The 19029-nt window shown below is 61.0% G+C and overlaps 1 protein-coding gene and 1 long non-coding RNA gene across 3 annotated transcripts in view; one reads left to right on the forward strand and one right to left on the reverse strand.

Annotated features, from left to right (window-relative positions):
• DAGLA (diacylglycerol lipase alpha) overlaps positions 1-19029 on the forward strand; it is a 61559-nt gene that overhangs the window by 11001 nt on the left and 31529 nt on the right. The gene's annotated exons all lie outside the window — the stretch shown is intronic.
• LOC122200010 lies at positions 11207-14773 on the reverse strand. 2 transcript variants are annotated; one of them, XR_006193696.1, is made up of 4 exons: positions 12729-14773; positions 12155-12305; positions 11755-11998; positions 11207-11333 (listed from the first exon to the last, which is right to left on the reverse strand). It is a non-coding gene; the product is annotated as an uncharacterized LOC122200010 (long non-coding RNA). The 2 variants fall into 2 exon arrangements; XR_006193695.1 differs by having other exon boundaries at positions 11207-11998.

Raw genomic sequence — 19029 nt, forward strand, 5'->3', positions numbered from 1 at the left:
AAAAAAGAACGTCCTCAGACCAAACTGAGTTCCTGATTCCTCCACCCCACTTCCCATTTCCTGCCCCCCAACCGTGTCTGCAGAGGCTGCGGGCTTTGGAGGCGGGCACCCCACCCAGGCCCTGTGCCCTGGCTCCACGCCACAGACAGAGTGGGCCGGAGGGAGTGAACACGGGTGCAGACCCGGCAAACGGGGTAGGCTCCAGGTCCACCGTCTCCCAGGGACGGCTTACCGTCGGCCTGACGTCCCCAGCCCCCTGAGGTCCCATCCACAAAGTGGACAGCTCGAGCCCCCCTGGCAGAGTGGTTGTGGAGATTCCAGCTGGGAGCCACAGGGAGTGTTGGGATGCTGGGTTGGGAGCTCGGGCTCTGAGGCTGGGCCGTCCGCTTCCTGTCACATCTCCTGCCTGCGGTGCTCGTGAGACCTTAACCAAGTCACTTAGCCTCTCAGCTGCAGTTTCCCCCTGTAAAATCAGGGGGATCCGTGACCTACTTCTGGTGGGGGGGGGGGTGGTCAGGAGGATGACAAGGGATGACACTTGGGAAGGACTCAGCATGGTGCTTCTTTGATGGGCACTGCGGATCCCCAGGGAGGCTGGATGGGTTCCCGGTTCTGCGTCCAGCGATGTGGCTCACACACCACACCTTGAGTGGCCAGGACGTGGTGCTTGACCCACAGAAGTGCTTACTAAGAGCTGTGATTATTCATGCAGGGTAAGTGCCCATCGCCTGCACCTATGTGTGGTGCCCACGGTGGCTTTAGCTCAGTGCCCCTGACTGTGGCCCGTGGGCCAGCAGCGGCACCACCACCTGGGAACAGGTTAACAGTACAGAATCTGTGTCCCTGCCCCCACCCCTGACTCAGGATCTCTGGCGGCAGAGCCCAGATATCTGTGGTTTAACCAGCTCTGGGTTGCTGTGTTCCTTCACTCGCTCCGGTCAGAGAAACACTGCTGGGCTCACCCTCGAGAGCAGGGCTTCTCTGGGTGCAGAGTGGCTAACCCCAGCCTCAGAACCCCCTGGGTTGGCCACGTGGTGCATGTTCCAGATCTAGGTTCCTAGGCCCTACCTCGGACCGGTGGATTCAGAATTTCTGGGTGGGGCCTGGGAATCTGCATTTATCCCTCTCCTCACTGCCATTCTAGTTGAGAGTCACGGGGAGGGGGGTCACTCGCTGCCTGAGAGCTGTGGAGAAGAGCAGGACCCCCACTCCCCACCCCTTCTGCATCTTGTGCACGAGGCTTTGCAGAGGCTGGGGTGGGGAGAAGGAGCACTGGGTGGGGGCCGGGAGCCCCGGGGCTCCAGCACGGGCTCCACCTGGGGTGCTGGGGCTGCTCTGCCTTGGACCTGGCGGGTGGGGCCTTTTCTCACGGCGAGAGGAGGGAAACAGCCTAACGACCACTGGCGGGGAATGGGTTGAATGAACTCACGCACACCATGCACATTGCCTGCCCCACAACGATGAGGGAATATGGGGCCAGGACAGTGTTTAACGAGGAGAAATGTTCACCTTCTCTGCTCAGCGCGGAAAAAGCGGCAGGTACGGAATGATCCTGTATTTGGACAGACGAGAGACTAGACGGATGTTAATAGTTCATAATTTTCCCAGGAGGATCATGGTGACTTCTATTTGTCTCTTTCTGTTTTTGTTTGTTTGCTTCTGTTTTCTATAGAGAACACGTGTTTTGTAAGAAGAAAAAAGTAGACACAGATAAGCATGTCTGGCCCAGGGTTTTCGGTCACAGGTGCCAGTGAGAGGCCCAGACTCCCAGGACTCCCCTCCCACTTGACCTGCCTGCTAGGGTGACCTTCACCACCATCCCTGTCACCTCCAGGCTGTGACCTCACCCCCAGTCCTTCACACTGTTTCTCCCACTCTTTCTCCTCCTGTCTGCTCTGAGTCCTTCCATGGCAATGGCGAGGACACCTCCTCCCCTCCACACAGGAGGGGTAGGGAGAGGAGAGCTGAGGGGTGGGAGGCCCCCCCAGCCTGTAAGCCTCTGGGGCAGAGCTCACTTTTCATCGGGGGTCACCTGGGCGCCTAAACTGAATTTCCAGAGTCTAGGCACATAGGATGTATCTGGGAAGCAACGGCTGAATGGAGACTGAACAGACACATAGCTGTGCTGGCCTTCGGCCTGCCAGCACGCTTCTCTGGGCTTAGGGGTTTCGGCTCTAACATTCGTGGAGGGTTGAGCTCTGATTCCCCTCAGGCCCTTCCAGCTTCAACCTGTTGGGACTCATACCTTCCCACTCCTGCCCCCTTGCCTAGTTTTCTAAGCAAGTCGTGCTGTCCCCAAGAAGGCTCCACCTGTCTGTCCCAGCTGCCCCGGAGAGCTTGCTTGCAAAAGCAGCTGCTCAGGGCAGGGCCTCCAGGCAAGGGTGACAGGAGGGAGGGGATCCCAGGTGCCGGGAAACAGTAGGCCACAGGGGCAGAGGGCACCCATTGGTCCTGAATCTGACATTGGTCTCTCTCGAACCCTGGGTAGCCTCTGTGCTGCCTGTGGTCGGGGAAGGGGGGGAGGGGTCTGTTTTCCACCTCCTCCTGTGCCCGGCTGCCATCAGGCCCCAGCAGCCCTGAGTCTCCGGCCCTTTCAGCTGCTGTTTTCCAGTCAGTGGCTCAGGGAGGAGGGAGGGTGGGAGAAATCCATTCAAGCCATTTGTTTTAACGACATTGAAGTAAACCCATGGGATTTGCGTGGTCACATGTTTTCAGTCTTCTTTCAAAGAAATGGATGGGTTTCTGGGTCTCTCCCACCACCAGCTTCCCTGCCTGGCAAGTCCGGGAGGCCCAGTTTTCAGGAAGAATCGTGAAGAAGGGGAAGCCCCCGCCAGGGTGGGAAGATCAAAGTGGTGTGGGCGAGGGGAGAGCTGGGACCACCTCAGCTTGGGCTTTTGTCTCCCCACGTGTGGAGGGGGCTCCTGCCCAGGTAACACCAAGGGTGTGCCTGCCCTTGGTGCATTTCCCAGCATGTTTTTCTTGGCCTACGGAGCCTGCAGAAATCAGCTTTGCCAGCAACCCAGAGGCAGGAGCCGGGTGCTGATGGTAGTGCTCAGCACGCAGCCCTACGAGGGCAGAGGTGAGGGAGACAGGGCTCTGTGCTGGCTGGGGTCCGGCCCAGGAACAAGCTGCATTTGCCTCTGGGGTTCTGAGAGGCTTTCTATAGGGCAGGAGGGAACAAGCAAGCCTTATTTCCCTGACTTTTTCTTCCTGGTAGTGATCTGCTCAGCCTCCAGCACCTCTGGGAAGCCTTCTCTGTCGCTGTCCCCACCGTGGGGCCCCCGGCATCAGGGCTCCATAGCCCCCGGCCTGCGTGTGGGTTTTCTTTTGCACTGTGAGCTCCTCACGGATAGGAATCGGCATCTCCGTGTTCTCATCCCCAGAAGCTCCTTCTTAAGGTCCCCCTGAGTGCATCCGAAGCCCCACCTGGCACTCCCAGGCCCTGAGTCTGGTCTCCTGCCCTGGTCTTGGAGCCCACTGAGGCAGTGGAAGGGTGTGTGTGCTCAGAACGCACTCTCCCCTCACTCTCCTCTCCTATGCCAAGAAGGAGTCAGGCTGGAAGGGAAGGGGGTAACGGGTGGGTGGCATTGGACCGTGAGGCACTGGCCAGAATGTCCCACAGGACAGACCCAGCCTGCAGCTGCCACAGGCGGGATCTCACAGACCCCCTCCCCTGCACCCCCAGGCTTTGAAGCAGCCGCTAACACCAACCGGTCTGGCTGGTTTGTGGGGACCTGGCCCCGTTTCTTGAGGGACAGGATGTCCTGCTGGGAGCAGCCTTTGTGCCTGTCCTTTCTGTCCTTCCCCCTTCTGGCTCTCAGGCTGGTCCTCTCCTGGCCTTTTTCTCCTCGTTGCCCTCCTTGCCTCTCGCCTCACTGGAGGGCCTTGCCCCTGCCCTCCTTGAAGTGCAGGACGGTGGGGGTACCCGGGCAGGAGTCAGAGGCCGGGGCCTCCCAGGAATGAGGCGGGGCTGTCCAGGACCCTCGCCTGGTGAGACCCTGGGGGTGCCCGGGCCCTGGAAGCGGGACACCCGCTGGCTGGGGTGACAAGTACCAGGCAGGACCCCCGCTCCTCGCCCTGCTGACATGCCAAGGACAGGGGCCTGGCGGTCTGAAGAGGCCACGGAACAAGGCGTGGGACCAGCAGGCTCCCTGGCACCGTGACTCCTCCCTCCCGCCACTGCCCTCGCCAGGCTCCCCTCTCAGGGAACAGGAAATGGGGGTGGGGGAGCCCGGGTGTTCCTCTCGCCCTCTGCCGGGAGGGGCCGGGTGCCCCACTCCGTAGGTGTCAGCAGAACTGTCACCCAGCGGCGGGCGCCGGGGCTGGGATTTCCCTGGCTGACTCACCCCCGGCCTGGCTGTGCCTCAGCCTAGGCAGGAGTTGTTTGTGAAGGTGTCTGGTAGACGGAGGGAGTCCCAGGAATGGGGGAGCAGGTCCCTGGGGTTGGCTGTGGGCGGGGCCCCTCGCAGAGCTCTCCGCCCTCCGCACCTGCACCTGGAGACCCCGAGTGCTCCAGGGAGCACAACCACCACACTTCCCAACGCGGGAGGAGCGGTGAGGCACCTGGGGACCTGAGCACAAGCGGGGCTGCCTCTGCCTCCCCACGAGAGGGTCCCCCCAAGGGCAAAATGCCTTCCCTCCAGAGAATAGAGAAGCCATTGACTGCCCTCCTCCCCAGGCACTCCACAGACAGGCGCCTGGAGGAAGGAGGGGGGGACTGTGGGAGGCAGGAAGTGAGGCCAGCACAGTGACCCGGCCAGGGGCCGAGGACCCTTGGAGAAAGGGAAGAAACTGTAGGCTGCCCCCCAGAAGAACTCACAGGAGTCTGTGTGAGATTTCCAGGCCCACAGATGCCCTGGAGCACATCTTGGGGCCCTCCTCGGCCCCAGCTGCCGGTGCCGCCCTCAGCTGAGAGCTGGCAGTGGGGTGGAGGTGTCACAGTTACGGTGTGGGGGGGACTGGGGGAGGACCGTGCAGACAGAAATGTGGAGTGTGTGCCTTGCAAGCAGGCCTGTGGGGGTGGCGGCAGCAGAGCCGCGTAGGGTGAGCCGGGCTGGGGGTGGGATGGGATGTACCGTTCTGAGCGATTGCCCCGGCGTCCCTGCCCTCCTCTTGTTGATGGGAGGGAGAGTCACCCCCTGACGTCTCCAGGCTAGAATAGCAGGGGCTGGCAGCCCCCAGGGGCCAGGCTGCCAGGGCTCAGGTTCACAGGGTGGCATCTGGGACCCTGGCACAGCTCTGTCTCAGCAGACAGACTTCTCAGCCCTCTACCCACTGCCTGGCCTGGTGAGAAATGGAGCCATTTCTGTGGGCCGGGTGCCACAGGGGCAGCCCCAGTGTGTCTGATGAACGGGCCACTTAAACCCCCAGCAAGCACGTCTGGCCCCTTTGGCCACACTAATCCCTCCGTGAGCAGGCACAGGGCAGGGTGGCCTGGCGAAGGAATGTGGCCTATGGGCCCAGCCTCCTGAGTGGCAGGGCTGGGGGCACAGCCAAGAGGGTAGGGCAGCATTAAGGCTGACTGGCTCTGGCCCGAGCAGGCAGCATGGACAGGCAGGGTGCAGGGGAGGCCTGGCCTGAACTGGGATGGGCCCTTAAGGCAGGGCCCCCACACCTCAGCCCCCTGAGGGAAGCAGTCTTTAAAGGACAGAGGGAGGGGCGCCTGGGTGGCTCAGTTGGTTAAGCGTCCGACTTCGGCTCAGGTCATGATCTCGCGGTCCGTGAGTTCGAGCCCCGCGTCGGGCTCTGTGCTGACAGCTCAGAGCCTGGACCCTGTTTCAGATTCTGTGTCTCCCTCTCTCTCTGCCCCTCCCCTATTCACGCTCTGTTTCTCTCTGTCTCAAAAATAAATAAACGTTTAAAAAAAAAATTAAAAAATAAAGGACAGAGGGACAGCCTAGCCCAGGAGCCCGCTAAGGGCCTGGGAGCCGGGCTGCAGGGCATGGTTCCAGGTTCTGCTCCTGACCTACTACTGACCTCAGTGTTGCCTGGGGCAGGTGTCTGCACCCTTGGCCCTCACCTTCCTTCCTAGAGTGATTATGTGTGACTCAGTGGCCCAGAGGGTTTCTTCACACCCAGATGTTCTGTCGTTTACTAAGCCCCCAGCATTAGAGAAGAAGGGAGGGCCCTAGGACCTTCTCCTGGCACCTACGTGGCCAGGTACTTAGGCAGTGAGGAGCAAGACAGAGGTCTGCCCTTGGGATTCTGTTTCTTCCTCCCTCCTCTCTGGGGTGATGGGACAAGCGAGATCATGGCCAAAGGTTCCCAGTAAAGGGACCTTCTGGCAGGTAGTTGGGCTGGAACTGTTACCCTTATTAGGTATGAGTTATTATCACCATTACTGTGGAGTTGGCTCCCTAGAGCCTGCAGGGGGGCTCCCTGGAGGAGGCGGTCCTGGGCTGGCATCCTGGCCCTGTGGTCAGATTGAGTAGCAAGAGGTCAGGTGGGGTAGCTGGGGGTCTGGGTGGCCAGGAGGGAGCCCTGGCACCCCTTGGGCTTGGCCAAGCTGCCGGCTTCCATCTGCACAGGAGCGGCCCACCCTCCACGAGTTGGCGGGGAGACCTCAGAGCTGAGGAGTGCGTGTCCCCAAACATCTTGTTCACAGCAGATGGCAGCCGCAACTCCCTTTCTCCCTCTGCCGTGTCAGTTGCATTTCCCTTCCCTTTGCTCACCCCTTCTGTTAACTTTGGTTTCTGCTTTCCAAGTTGGGGAGGCAGCCTGCGAGCCCCCAGAGCCACCTGCGACTATGGGTGAGGCTAGGTGCTCAGACCATGGATGGTTTCCAAAGGAGGGGAAATCTCAAGCCCCCACCTGCTTGTTGGGGAAGCTCAGTCTTGCCCTGGTTCCTGCGTGCTGTTAGTCTCTTGGGCCGTTCCTGGAACTCCAGCCAAGGCTGAGTCCCAACCCTTTCCATTCTCTCTTTGCTTGTTCACTGTTAAGATTCCTGCATGTATAATCCTTTTTTAAAATGACGTTTTAAATATTTGGTTTATTTAAAAAATAAAACAGTATATCCATATTCTCCCCTTATGGAGACCTTTTCTCATATACTTGGAGTGACCATTTTCAAGCAGCATGATCTCAGAGGAACGAGGGAGCAGGCCAGGGCCTTGTCTGACTTTTCTTGACCGGCTGTTGCACACCAGGCCCTGGGGTGCCAGGGACACAGGCAGAAGGTGCGGCCCTGCCCTCCAGGAGCTCCCAGCGTAGTAAGGAGCCAGGGTACTTGAGGAAGGAACGGAGGGGCACTGACCAGGCCTGCTTCTGGGTTGGCAGGCTTCTGGAGGCTTCACGGAGGCTGCGGTATTCGAGCTAAGCCCTGGAAGGCTGAGGAGTTCCCAGGTGATCAGGGTTAGAAAACGCATTGTGTGCAAGGGCACAGAGGCGTGAAGAGCTCTGACCCCTCGGAATGCTGGGCTGTGGTAAGAAGCAGGGCAGATGAAGGGCAGGCTGCCTCATCAGCATGTGCCGTTCAACCCGGGGTGGGGTCAGAGGAAACCTCACTCCCCTGGCTGCTTGTGGGGTGAGGTCAGCCTGAAGCAGAGCCCTGTATGGGGAACAGGGGTGGCACAGGCCTTTCTCAGCTGGAGGGATTCTGGGACCTGGCTCATGGCTGCCCTGAGTTTGGGGCCAGCAGGAGCAGACCCCCTGCTGGTAGAAGCAGCCGCCTGCTGGTAGAGCAGCCCCTCCTGGTGGAGCAGCCCCTGCTAGTGGAGCAGCCCCCCCTGGTGGAGCAGCTCCTCCTGGTAGAGCAGCCCCTCCTGGTGGAGCAGCCCCCCCTGGTGGAGCAGCCCCCCCTGGTGGAGCAGCCCCTCCCAGTGGAGCAGCCCCTCCCGGTGGAGCAGCCCCTCCTGGTGGAACAGCCCCTGCTAGTGGAGCAGCCCCTCCTGGTGGAACAGCCCCCCCTGGTAGAGCAGCCCCTCCTGGTAGAGCAGCCCCTCCTGGTGGAGCAGCCCCTGCTAGTGGAGCAGCCCCCCCTGGTGGAGCAGCTCCTCCTGGTAGAGCAGCCCCTCCTGGTGGAGCAGCCCCTCCTGGTAGAGCAGCCCCTCCTGGTGGAGCAGCCCCCCCCGGTGGAGCAGCCCCTCCTGGTGGAGCAGCCCCTCCCGGTAGAGCAGCCCCTCCTGGTGGAGCAGCCCCTCCTGGTGGAACAGCCCCTGCTAGTGGAGCAGCCCCTCCTGGTGGAACAGCCCCCCTTGGTAGAGCAGCCCCTCCTGGTAGAGCAGCCCCTCCTGGTGGAGCAGCCCCTGCTAGTGGAGCAGCCCCCCCTGGTGGAGCAGCTCCTCCTGGTAGAGCAGCCCCTCCTGGTGGAGCAGCCCCTCCTGGTGAAACAGCCCCTGCTAGTGGAGCAGCCTCCCCTGGTGGAGCAGCCCCCCTGGTAGAGCAGCCCTTCCTGGTGGAACAGCCCCCCCGGTAGAGCAGCCCCTCCTGGTAGAGCAGCCCCTGCTGGTGAAGCAGCCCCTGCTCCTGCAGCCTGGGATCAGAAGTCTCCCTGGAGGCTGAGTCCAGGGGGTCACAGAGTAGCTGGATGAGCATGCCCTTGAAGGGTGAGGTGTCCAGGCTTCCCTGGTGCTGCCCGTGTTCTGTGCCCTGCCCTGGCTCTACCTGACACCCGTGTGACACTGGGCAGAGCATATGTGTATCGAGACCCTCATCTGTGCCAAACTGCATTCAAAGTGTTTCCCACGTGGGTCCTGTCCCATTTAACCTTCCCGAGGGCCGCTCACATGGGCACTGCTGGCCCCAAAGCCCTGAGGCTTGTTCAGTGTCACCCAGCCAGCACGTGGCCAAGCAGAGGCTCCAGGCCCAGGTCAGCCTGACCCTCCCCAGCATACCTCCTTCTGGATTATGTGTCCTGTCCCCTAGAGAAGGCTCAGTGTGGGAAGCCTATCTCCCTGAGGACTTGTGCCCTGCGCATTCTCCCCTGCTGCCGCCTCCCCCCTACCTCACCCTCCAGTTCCCCCTGGGGGCCTCCATAGCAGCTGTGGGCAGAGCCACCCTGAGCAGTCGAGTGCCATCCTGTAGGGCAGCAGGCCCAGCAGAACGGTGTGGCCTACGGTGTTTGCTTTTCCCAGCCCTGCGTTTGCTGGGCCACTTACACCTGGCTCGTTGTTTGCCCAAGGTTTGCCCTCCAGGAACATGGGGTCGGGTGAGGCTGGGCAAGGGTGGCAGGCAGATGGTCTTCTGCTTCAGGGCTTCCAGATTAACCTGGAAGCTTCCAGCGTCTTCTGCATGACCAAGGAAGGCCACACTGCCTGTAAGTGCCACGCCCTGCAGTCCCAATGCTGGCTGGGCAGTACCGGCCTCGCCCGCGCAGAGCGTGTGACTTTGCAGTGCCGGGCCTGGCGTGCCTGGCGTGCCAGGGCGACAGCGGCAGCTGGACAGTCGGCAAGGAGCAGAAGAGGTCCCCAGAGCCCTTATGTTAGGCACTGGCAGAGTGTGGGGGCGAGGGGTAGCATCAATGGGACTTTTGTGTGGCTGGGGCAGAAGCATCCCTCACAGGCACATCTGCCCCAATCCTTCCTGGAGCTGCTGCTGGTCTGCAGCCCCCACCCTTCCTCCCAGTGAGGAGAGCTTGCCTGGACTCAGCCAGTCCCCGCCCTGCCCTGCCCTTCACCCCTTTTCAGATGAATCAGCCCCAGGCACTTGGTGATTTCTTCTTGGGCCCTGGGCCCGCCCCTCTGCCTGCCCTCCTGACTTCCAGCATCCTCTCCCTGGTCTGGCTGAGTCCTCTGCTCCATAGTAAGTCATTGACCAGAGACTGACCTCAAGTCACGGACCTCAGGGAGGCCACGGGCCTGGTCCTCGAGGCTGGTGGGAACAGATTAGGTGGACAGAAGCCAGGTGGATCTGGCACCCCGGCGAAGAGGGAGCCCTCTCTTCACTGCGGCTGGGACCCCAGGGAAAGGCCTGCATCAGCTGGGGAGGGAGCCAGCACCTCCCTCCTTGCAGTCCTGCCTATGGTGGCCCTCCAGAGTGGCTCTGGTCCCTGAGGGTGGGGGATCTTGGCATGCCATGGGGTATCCACCCTGCTTTGCACCGTGGCCTTTAGCAGACCCACTGCTCTGGCCAGTGGTCTCTCCACCGCTTGGTACCTGCCAAACAAGCTGTAAGGACAAGCAGGCTATCACCAATAGGCTGTGCTGCACCCTCCTGGGCAAAGAACTCTGTGAGCAGAGGGCGGCCGACATCACTCAGGCTGGGGACAGCCTTCCCAGGTGGGTGCGGCTTGCAAGAGACTGCCTGGTCACTCCCACCCTGCCCTTGGGGAGCTGGCCAAGAGCATCGGGCTCCTGGCAGTGGGGAGCCCAAGTCCCTCCACCCCTCTTCTTAGCTGGTGGGGGGGGGGTGGCGCAGGACGGATGTGGAGGAAGGACGGCGTTGAGTCGCTGTGGCCACCAGGCCCTGTGGAACCTTCTCTCCTGCTGCTGGTCAGGGGTGGGTGCCCACCCCAGGACCGACACCGTCTGCAGGCTTGGGCGGCATTGCAGACAGCCCCGTCATCAGGCCCTGCACCCCACATGCCACTCCCGCGGCAGCAGTAACGACCCCTAATGTGTGTCGTGCCCGGTACCCGACTGTTGTTCCTCACGGCAACGCCGTGGGGCTGGTACCCTGGCAACCCCGTTGGCAGGGAAGGAAACTCCTGTTTGTGGCGTACTTTAACCCACATCACTTAGATGTTATTTATCCCCCTTTTACAGGAACCAGGGCTCCAAGGGGCCGCGACTTGCCCACATGTATTAGTGGCTGGGCCCGGGACCAGGCCTGGATTCTCTGACACCAAGCCCCACGCGTTTCCCACTCTGCCCCTGCAGTAAACCCGAAGTGCTAATAAACGAGCACATTGATACATAATTAATCCCACCTTGGATCCCTCTGTTCTCTCTCTGGGGAGCTCTGAGCGCTTCCCAGACGTGATCTCAGGCATCCTCCTGAAGCCCAGAAGAGGGAAAAGGAGGCTCTGTGCAGAGAGGGGTGGAAGAGCCGGCACAGAGGGGCTGTGGGTCTAGAAACCAGCCCTCTCGCCGCTCGGGCTGTCCCTGCCACACACCGCGGCCCCCTGCCTCTGGTAGGGCAGATCTGGGGCAGGGAGGTGTCTCTCGGGGCCGCCCGCCCTCTTCCTCTGGTCCCTTTGGGGTTGTGTCTGCGTGAGCCAGGAGGAGAGAACCTGGGGTGAGGCCCAACGCTGTGTCTTAAAGGGAAGTCATGACATTGCCGAGGCTTTTTATAGTCTTCCTTCCAAGAAGCTCTGGCTACTTCCGGTTTGTTCTCACATTCCGAGGAAGTTGGCAGAGAGCAGATCAGGGTCACAGGGAGGGAGGCAGAGTGCAGACCTGCGGGACAGGCCCTTGACCAAGCCATCCTCTGCCAGTGGCCCAGGAGGCAGCTCCGTTCCTGTCTGCATTGTATGGTGAGGGACCGAGGCCAAGAGACTTCCCACGGTCACTAGGTCACGGGCAGGTCGGTGACCGGTGAGGTTTGGTTGACTTCACAGGCCGGTGCCCTAAAACTGCTGGGCTGCAGGGCGGCCTCTCTGGCCCGTCTCCCTCCCAGGGCGGCCGTGAGGTGCTGCCCTCCATGCAGGGAGAACGGGGCCTCGAGGTGAAGAGCCCCTCAGGCAGCAGGGCCTCCCCGAAAACCTGGTCACGGACCTCGCTCCGTTCCGCCGCCCTCAGGCAGATCACCCAGCACCCCCTCCCTGCCACAGTCTCCCCATCAGCAAAACTGGCACGCCACACTTCTTCCCCGCCTCACCCACGGCGGGGTCGTCGGGCGCCAGTGAGGCCCCGTACGCACTTGCGGCTGCAGGAGCAGTTCAGGACGGAGCTTGGGTCTGGCGGGTGGTGTGGAGAGGGCCCCAGTGGGCTGGACGGCAGGAGCCCTGGGTTCCGGGCTGGGCTCTGCACCGGCTCCCTCGGGGCTGTGCTCACACGCCGCTCCTTCTCAGGCAGCAGGGATTCGGTGGGTTCCTGCCACCTGCCAGGCCCTTTGCTGGGAGCTAGGGACACAGCAGGAAGAAGAAAGGCAGGGTCTGTGCCCCCCGGGAACCACACCCGGCGGGGGGAAGGGGCTAGATAGTAAACAGGCTAACAGACAATGGCACTGGATGCAGGAGTGACAGTGAGGTGATGGAGAGGGACGGGGACGGGCGCACCTGAGATCCGGCTGGTGGGTCAGAGGAGCCAGGTTTGACCTAGGATCGGAGTGACACAAGAGACCAGCCACTTGAAGACTGCAGCGGGTAAGGGACACCTCCGGGCGCGGGGAGGCCTGAGGGCCTGGGCGTTGAGATGGGGCACACTTGGCTGTATGAGGGACAGAGAGAAGGCCCGAGCACTGGACGGTGATCAGCGAGGGCAGCGTGGGAGGAGACAAGGCCAGGCAGGCCAGCGGCATGAGGGGAGCATTTTCTAAATGGGGTGACTGGAAATGGTGCTGGGGGTGGTCAACCAGCAGACAGACGTGCTCTCTCTGAACCTCTGTTTCCCCTCCCATGTGGGCTTGGCATCCCATGAGGGCCCCCCCCCCCGACCCCCCCGAGCTACGGTCCCCTCCCCATGGTCGTGTTTGGGGTCAGAGCTTGGTAGCAGGAAGGGCAAGGAGCTGACTATTCAGGGGAGACGCCTCCACCCTGGGCAGCGTGAGCACAGCCCAGGAACTGCCCCTGAGCCGATGCTGCCCAGCTGACACCTGGGCCTGCTGCAGCCTGGGGACAGAACTGGGCTGACCTGACAGTCGGCTTCCAGGAGAGTAGGTACATGTTGGGGTGGGGCGGGCTACCCCAGGCCTGTGTTCTAACGGTGCTCCTCCCGGGGCGGGCGGGGTGGGACCAGGGCGCCGTCCGTCCTTCCCTGTCCGCAGGAAGTGCTCCAGGAGCGTGACGGCCCCTGGAACCAAGATCGCTTGCTGTTTGTCCAGTTGTACCAGGACCATCTGGCTGGGGCGTCCTTGACAACACCCTCTCCTGTACTGCCCCCTCCCATCTGTCACCAGTGTCCGCTGCCCCGACTTCTCTCCACCCTCATGCCTGCTGTGGCCCGTGGTTACTGCTGACAAAGCTCAGACTCCAGGGCCCTGCCCGGGCTGGGCCCACTGGCCTTTCCAACTCGGTCCTCCTTTTTGCTCCCATCCGGTTAATCTGGTCTGTGTTCTGTCTTTCCTGGTCCCCCTGCGTGGGTCCTCCTGCTGAGGGGCGACCTCTGTGTTGCCCCCCTCCTGGTGGCCTCTTGACTCTGGCTTGTCCTTCAGACCTCAGCCCCGGCTCCCACCTCCTTACTCGGGCTCTGACGGGATACCCCCCCTGAGCACAAGACACGGAATTTGTCATTGCTGGGTGTGGAGATTCGCTTCAAGTCTCTCTTTTTTTCTGGCCTGTGGGCTCTGTGAAGGCTGGTCCCGTGTCGGCCCCTGGCGTGTTGCAGGCACTGTATCTGTTGGATGTCCGACAGATAGCCAGATGATGGCAGCGTGCATGCATTTCATTTTAACTAGGTTTCACCTGTGTTCACACCACCCAGAGCCCACCCCCAGAGCTGTTCCTAGGCTTTCTTCCTCTCATCTCCTCCCCTGCCCCAAGCTGGGGAGCCTGGGACCAGACCCTGGCCATGTGTGACGGTTGGGGGCTTTACCACTGGTCGGCCCGGGGCCACCTCCTGTCCTGTGCTCCTGGATCAGCCAAGCCTGAGGCCTGGAGCCTGGGCCCGTCAAGGGCCTTTCGTGCAGAAAAGGACTCACTCGGACGCATGCTAGCGTCTGGAAGAAGGAACAAGAACCACACGTTCTAACAGAGCGCTCTCGAGGCCACCCAGAGAGGCTTTCAGGCCGATGGGAAGTTTGGAAATCAGGTAGAATCTCGGCATCACAGTGGGACAAAGGCGGTGCGGGAGGGGGCCCAGGGTCAGGTGGTTTGGGAGCCGGGGCCCCTGGCCTTGGGTGCCACATCTCCTTTGCAGGCCGGCCAGGCCTCTGCTCTCCAGGGGCCGGGTGCCCTCCACACTTGCCACGGAAGCGGTAGCAATGCTGGTCATAGGAGGCTCAGGGTTGGAAGCCACAGCTGCCTCCCTCAGTGTCGGGGTTTCCCGTCCCCGGTCAGGGCCCTGCTTGGTGTTGGCGGGCTCCCAGGCTGCGAGGACGTTCTAGTCAGGCAGGCTCTGTCGAACGCGGGCAGGGAGGGGGCACCCAGGAGGCCCCGGAGCCCACAATTCTAGGTCACCTCCTGCAACATCCAGAGGCAGGAGTGGTATTTATAGCAGCCAGCGGCCACCACGGGTGGGAAAGTCAGCAGGAGCTGTGATGCAGGCCACCCCCCATCAGGTCCCCTAGCTCCCGCTGACTCCCTCACCGCCACCCTCCCGCTCCAGAGCCTTTCTGGGACAAGCGGTGAAGTCCGGGCCTGCTGAGAGAGCAGGCATTGTCACACTGCCTCCCCAAGCCCTGGAGGAGCTGAGGTGCCACTTTCTGCCTGGCAGGAGCCTTGGCCTCTGCCGGTCTGGCCAGGACCTCGTCCGTCTCCACCACCCCAGGTGGGCATCCTGTTAGCACTCCGTGCCTGGCCCTGCCGGTCTCTCTCGGTGCTGTTAGCTCTTCTTTGAGAGGTTCATTCTAGGAGTCGCCAGCAGCTTTGCAGACCTTCCTGGGGCCAGCAGGGGTCCGCGAAAGGCCTGCCTCGTTTCCCCTGGTGGCAGGCAGTTAATGGGGGGCCGTGGGCACCTGCCCCAGGGTGACTGGGAAGAGGCCCCCCGACCACATGCCTGTTACTTCCTCCCTGCTGTGTCCTCAGTAAGTGGGCTAGAAGGACGGCAGCCGTGGTCACCAGGGCCACACCCAGGGAGCAGGCAGAGAAGCAGAGGTCACAGAAGTGACAGTGTGACACGGCTAGGGCCTCACGCCCCGGAGGGTGAGCCCTCTGGGAAAGAAAGTGACACCAGACTCTCGAGTCCAAAATCCAGCCAGGATTCTCTTCCTATGCAGACAAAAGCGGGTCCTCGGGTCCCGCCTAGGCATGAGCAGGCAGGCGGAGGAAGGCCGACGCTTTTCAGCTGCCCGATGCGGTTACCCCCATGGTGGAGGCCTGGGCTCCCCTCCTGGGCTCGCCCCATTTCCAGACTGTTGCCCAGGGCCTCCAGACCCCACCCCTTAGGCCAGGAGAGAAGCAGGGGGGAGGCCGAGCTTTCTCCCCGCGAGCACCTGCGTGGGGGTGGTGCCTCAGACACACCAGGAGGCTGCAGGAACTCAGGCCGTGGCTCTCCTGGCCAGTCCTGGGCTGATCACGCAGGACGGGGCTTAAGGCCAACTGGGGACGGGCCCTGAGCCTCACCAGGGAGGGGCCTCTGAAGTGAGAGGGCCATCTGGAGAGGAGGAAACCCCTGCACTCGCTCAGTTCTGAGCAGACAGGAGATCTAGTCGGGAGCAGGAAATAGGCTTGTCCGATGGGCAGGGACGGAAGGGGCGGCGGTCGGTGGAGAGCTTTATAGCCAGTGGTTGGCAGTTTTAATCGTATTTAAAGGGCATTTCGGAGCCATGATACGCTTTTGAGGAGGGGGTTGATTTAATTAAAACCATAAACTGTGTGTACGTGTAGCTGATGCTACCGAGCACCCGCTCTGTGCTGGCCCCTGCTCTCAGCACTTTACAGCTTTGAACTCACTTTGTCCTCACAGCAGCCCCACGAGGGAGGCTCTGTCATCACCATCCCGGTTTACAAATGCGGTCGGTTCTGTAGTTGATGGGTCCTGGGAAGTGGGCACTGTGCTCAGTGGACCTCTGAGTGAATAGAGACACCAGGACAAGAGCAGGTCTAGGACCTTCTGAGCCCCCACCCCCTCTTGGAGGCTTATGGCAACTTGTGCTTGGGTGTCCAGCTTTGTCCTGCCCAGGAAGGTGGGAGGGAATGGGGGGGGGGGTGGAGTCTGAAGGACAGCAGAGTCGGCCACAGGCCTCAGTGAGAGGTCCTGGGTCGATGCTTCCTGTGACCCCTTTTGTCCTCGGGGCTCAGGCCAGGCAGACACATGTGTGGCGTCAAACTAGTTTGGGCTCCTGCCTGGGGCCCCGGGGCTCTTTCCTTGGCCCTTCTGAAGCAAAACCACGTAGAATTCTAAAAGTCAAGGCCAGAGTGGACCTGAGAGGTCATCCTGTCCAGCGCCTCTCAAATGTTTTGAAGACTGTTCAGTTCGAAGAAAATGTCACAAGGAAACCCAGTATTTAGAACAGCTAAAACCCGCTCTGACGACATAGCCCACGAGCCCCAGGAAGCCCTTGCCCTGCCTGCTGTGACCACTTCCCCTTGTCTGGGGGTCCCTGAGGGTTTCCGGAACCCCGCTTCAAAGAGTGTTGATATCCCTTCATGGGACACAGGAGAGGAGGGCCACATGGGGCGCGGCCCGGGCCGGGCGTGTGTGCCCTTGAACGCAGAGCGTGCTGCCCCCATCCATGTCCCGTGGGGGGCAGGGGATGTTGGCACTCGCTGTTACATACGGGAACTCTGCAGACCTCCTCCCCTGGGAAAGCGCTCGTGTTACATTGTCACTCGATGCCCGCCTGCTTCCTTGATGCCCAGGGAATGGTAGAAGTGAAACCCGATCGCCAGGCGGCTGGCCTGTGCCCTAGATGGCTGGGCTGCCCACAGAGGTGGCCACTTCTTGGATCCTTGGCCCGTGCAGACTGTGGAAGGCGTTTTCCCCAATGTGGGTGGGCCAGACCCCGAGACCCAGCCCACAGCCTGAGGAGGTGTGACAGGACCATGCTGGTGCACGGTATGCCGGGCTTGGGGGTGAGAGCTTCCAGAGTTGAGGCGTCTGGCTGGGTGTGCCCACTTAGCATTCTCATTAACAACCTCATTAGGGGGCCACTAATGAAGTGGAAGGTGCTAATTCCTCTCAGAGGTGTTGCCAGCACAGGGATGGGGAGCCTCCGCTTCGGGAAGCTCTGGGAAGCCAGGCCAGGGCATTGCAGTGAACTGCCTGGTAGAGGGGGCAGGGGGGCGGGGCACTCCCAGTTGGTGGCTTTTACAGAGGCCCCTCAGGAGGCTGGGGGGGGGGGGGGTAAGGTGAAGACGACGACAGACTGGGCAGATGGGCATGAGTAGTGGGCCTCTGCCCCTCGAGGCATCCTGAGTTTGAGCCCTGGGATGTTCTGAAACTCAGACACAGATGCAGAGAATTCCAGCAGTAGCACGGGCATGGCCTCGGGCCGAGCCCCGTGGTACAGGCTGACCCGTGGGATAGTGATTCCCGTCTCACTGGCTTGCTGTGGATGAAAGGAGGCAGGGCCGGTAAAGCCTCAGCATGAGAAGGGAGGGCTCCCGGGAGAGGGAGGTCAGGTCATCCCATAGGTTGGCAAGAATAAGGGCAGGCGCGCGTCAGCCGGGTAGCCGGGGATAGAGAGCTGGGCCTTTCTGTTTAGGAGGGTTGTCCTAGATCGCAGAGAAGTTAGCACCCCTCCCACACCTCGGGGGCAGGGGCTGGGTGCAGTGAAGACAAGGTCTGAACACTCAGGAGACGCGGTCAGTAAATAAAAATAACGGAACGAGTACTTTCTATGAGCTGAGTGCTTTATATGTGTTACTTCATTTACTCTTCGTGACTCCCTTTGAAGCAGGGACCTTCGCTATCCCATTTTGCAGATGAGGAAACTGAGGCTCAGAGAAGTGAAGGTCACGGACAACTGGAAGTGATAGAATCAAGATTCAATCCCAGGGCTACCCCGCTCCAGGGCTGCAGGGAAGGCAGCGGCGGGCTCATCCGTTGGCCACCAGCCTCCAGGTCTATGCACTGGGGGGAGGGAGGGTTCCAGAGGAGAGCAGGGTGGACCTGTGAGAGCACGTGGGGGGAACGGGTGATATGGAAAGGACTCGCCCTGGATGGAAACAAACTTGGGTTCCCCCCACAGACTGGCAGGAGGAGCTGGCCTGGGGCTTAGAGACGGCCAAGCAGCACCATCAGGAGGCTGGAGAGCCCGCCTCTCTGGGCCATTCCAGGGTACCTTTGCCCCGGGCACGGGAACGAGTGTGGGACACGGGCCAATTCCTAATTTCAGGGAAATAACCAGTTTCTGAAGAAGAACTCAGAAACAAAACCTGGCCTGACTGAAACCTGGAGGGACCCCTTTCGCTATTGGAAACAGGTCCTTTGGGCCCACGACTGAAACCCCCAGAGGGAGGAGCAGGGGAGGGGGGCGGGGTGGGAGGACGATCCGGGCCCGGCTGCCAGAAACCCTCCGGGGCCCTCCCTCCTCCTTCCCCAGCAGCCAGTTGTCCTCGCAGAGCAACTAGCAGGAGACCAAAGGCCCCACTTGATTCCCAGGGAGCTGGCTGGTGTCAGTGACAAGGCCGGTGGCAGATGGCAGATCCTGTTTGTTGTAGAAGAGAGGAGAATAATTAGCGTGAGAATGAGAAGCGGGAGCCTCAGTGATAAATGGAGCCCTGATGAGGGCTTCTCAGGAGGGGCTGGGAGCACAGCCTGGAGCAGAGCCTGGCTCTGCCTCTTCCTAAGTGGCCTTGGGCAAGTTATTTAACTTCTCTGGGCCCCGGTTCATAATCCTTCAGATGCGGTAAGGCTAGCACTTACCTCAGAGGGTTGTTAAAAAGGTGAAATTAAAATCAAAGGAAGTCGTGGGGCGCCTTGGGCGGCTCAGTGGGTTAAGCGTCCAACTCTTGATCTCGGCTCAGGTCATGATCTCGCGGCTTCGTGAGCTCGAGCCCTGAGTTGGGCTCCGTGCCAGTAGTATGGAGCCCGCTTGGGATTCTCTCTCTCTCTCCCTCTGTCTCTCAAAATAAATAAATAAGCGTGTTAAAAATGTATGAAAAAAATAGAGGTAGTATTTGGGAACGGCTCGCTGCAGTCCTTGGCAGGTAGTAAATGCTGTGTAAGATCAAAAAAGCATAGGTGTTAAAATAATTGTTGGACGGCAAGCAGGCCTGGCCGCCGGCAGTTGGGGGCTAGTCCTTCTCACTCAGTGCGCGCGGCCCCAGACTGCGTTTTTGTGGAAGGAGCTCTGGCCAGCAAGCCTAGCGGTGACGTGGAGAGAACAGAG

This window comes from Panthera leo, chromosome D1 (genome assembly GCF_018350215.1).
Source record: "Panthera leo isolate Ple1 chromosome D1, P.leo_Ple1_pat1.1, whole genome shotgun sequence".
In the NCBI taxonomy this organism is placed as follows: domain Eukaryota; kingdom Metazoa; phylum Chordata; class Mammalia; order Carnivora; family Felidae; genus Panthera; species Panthera leo.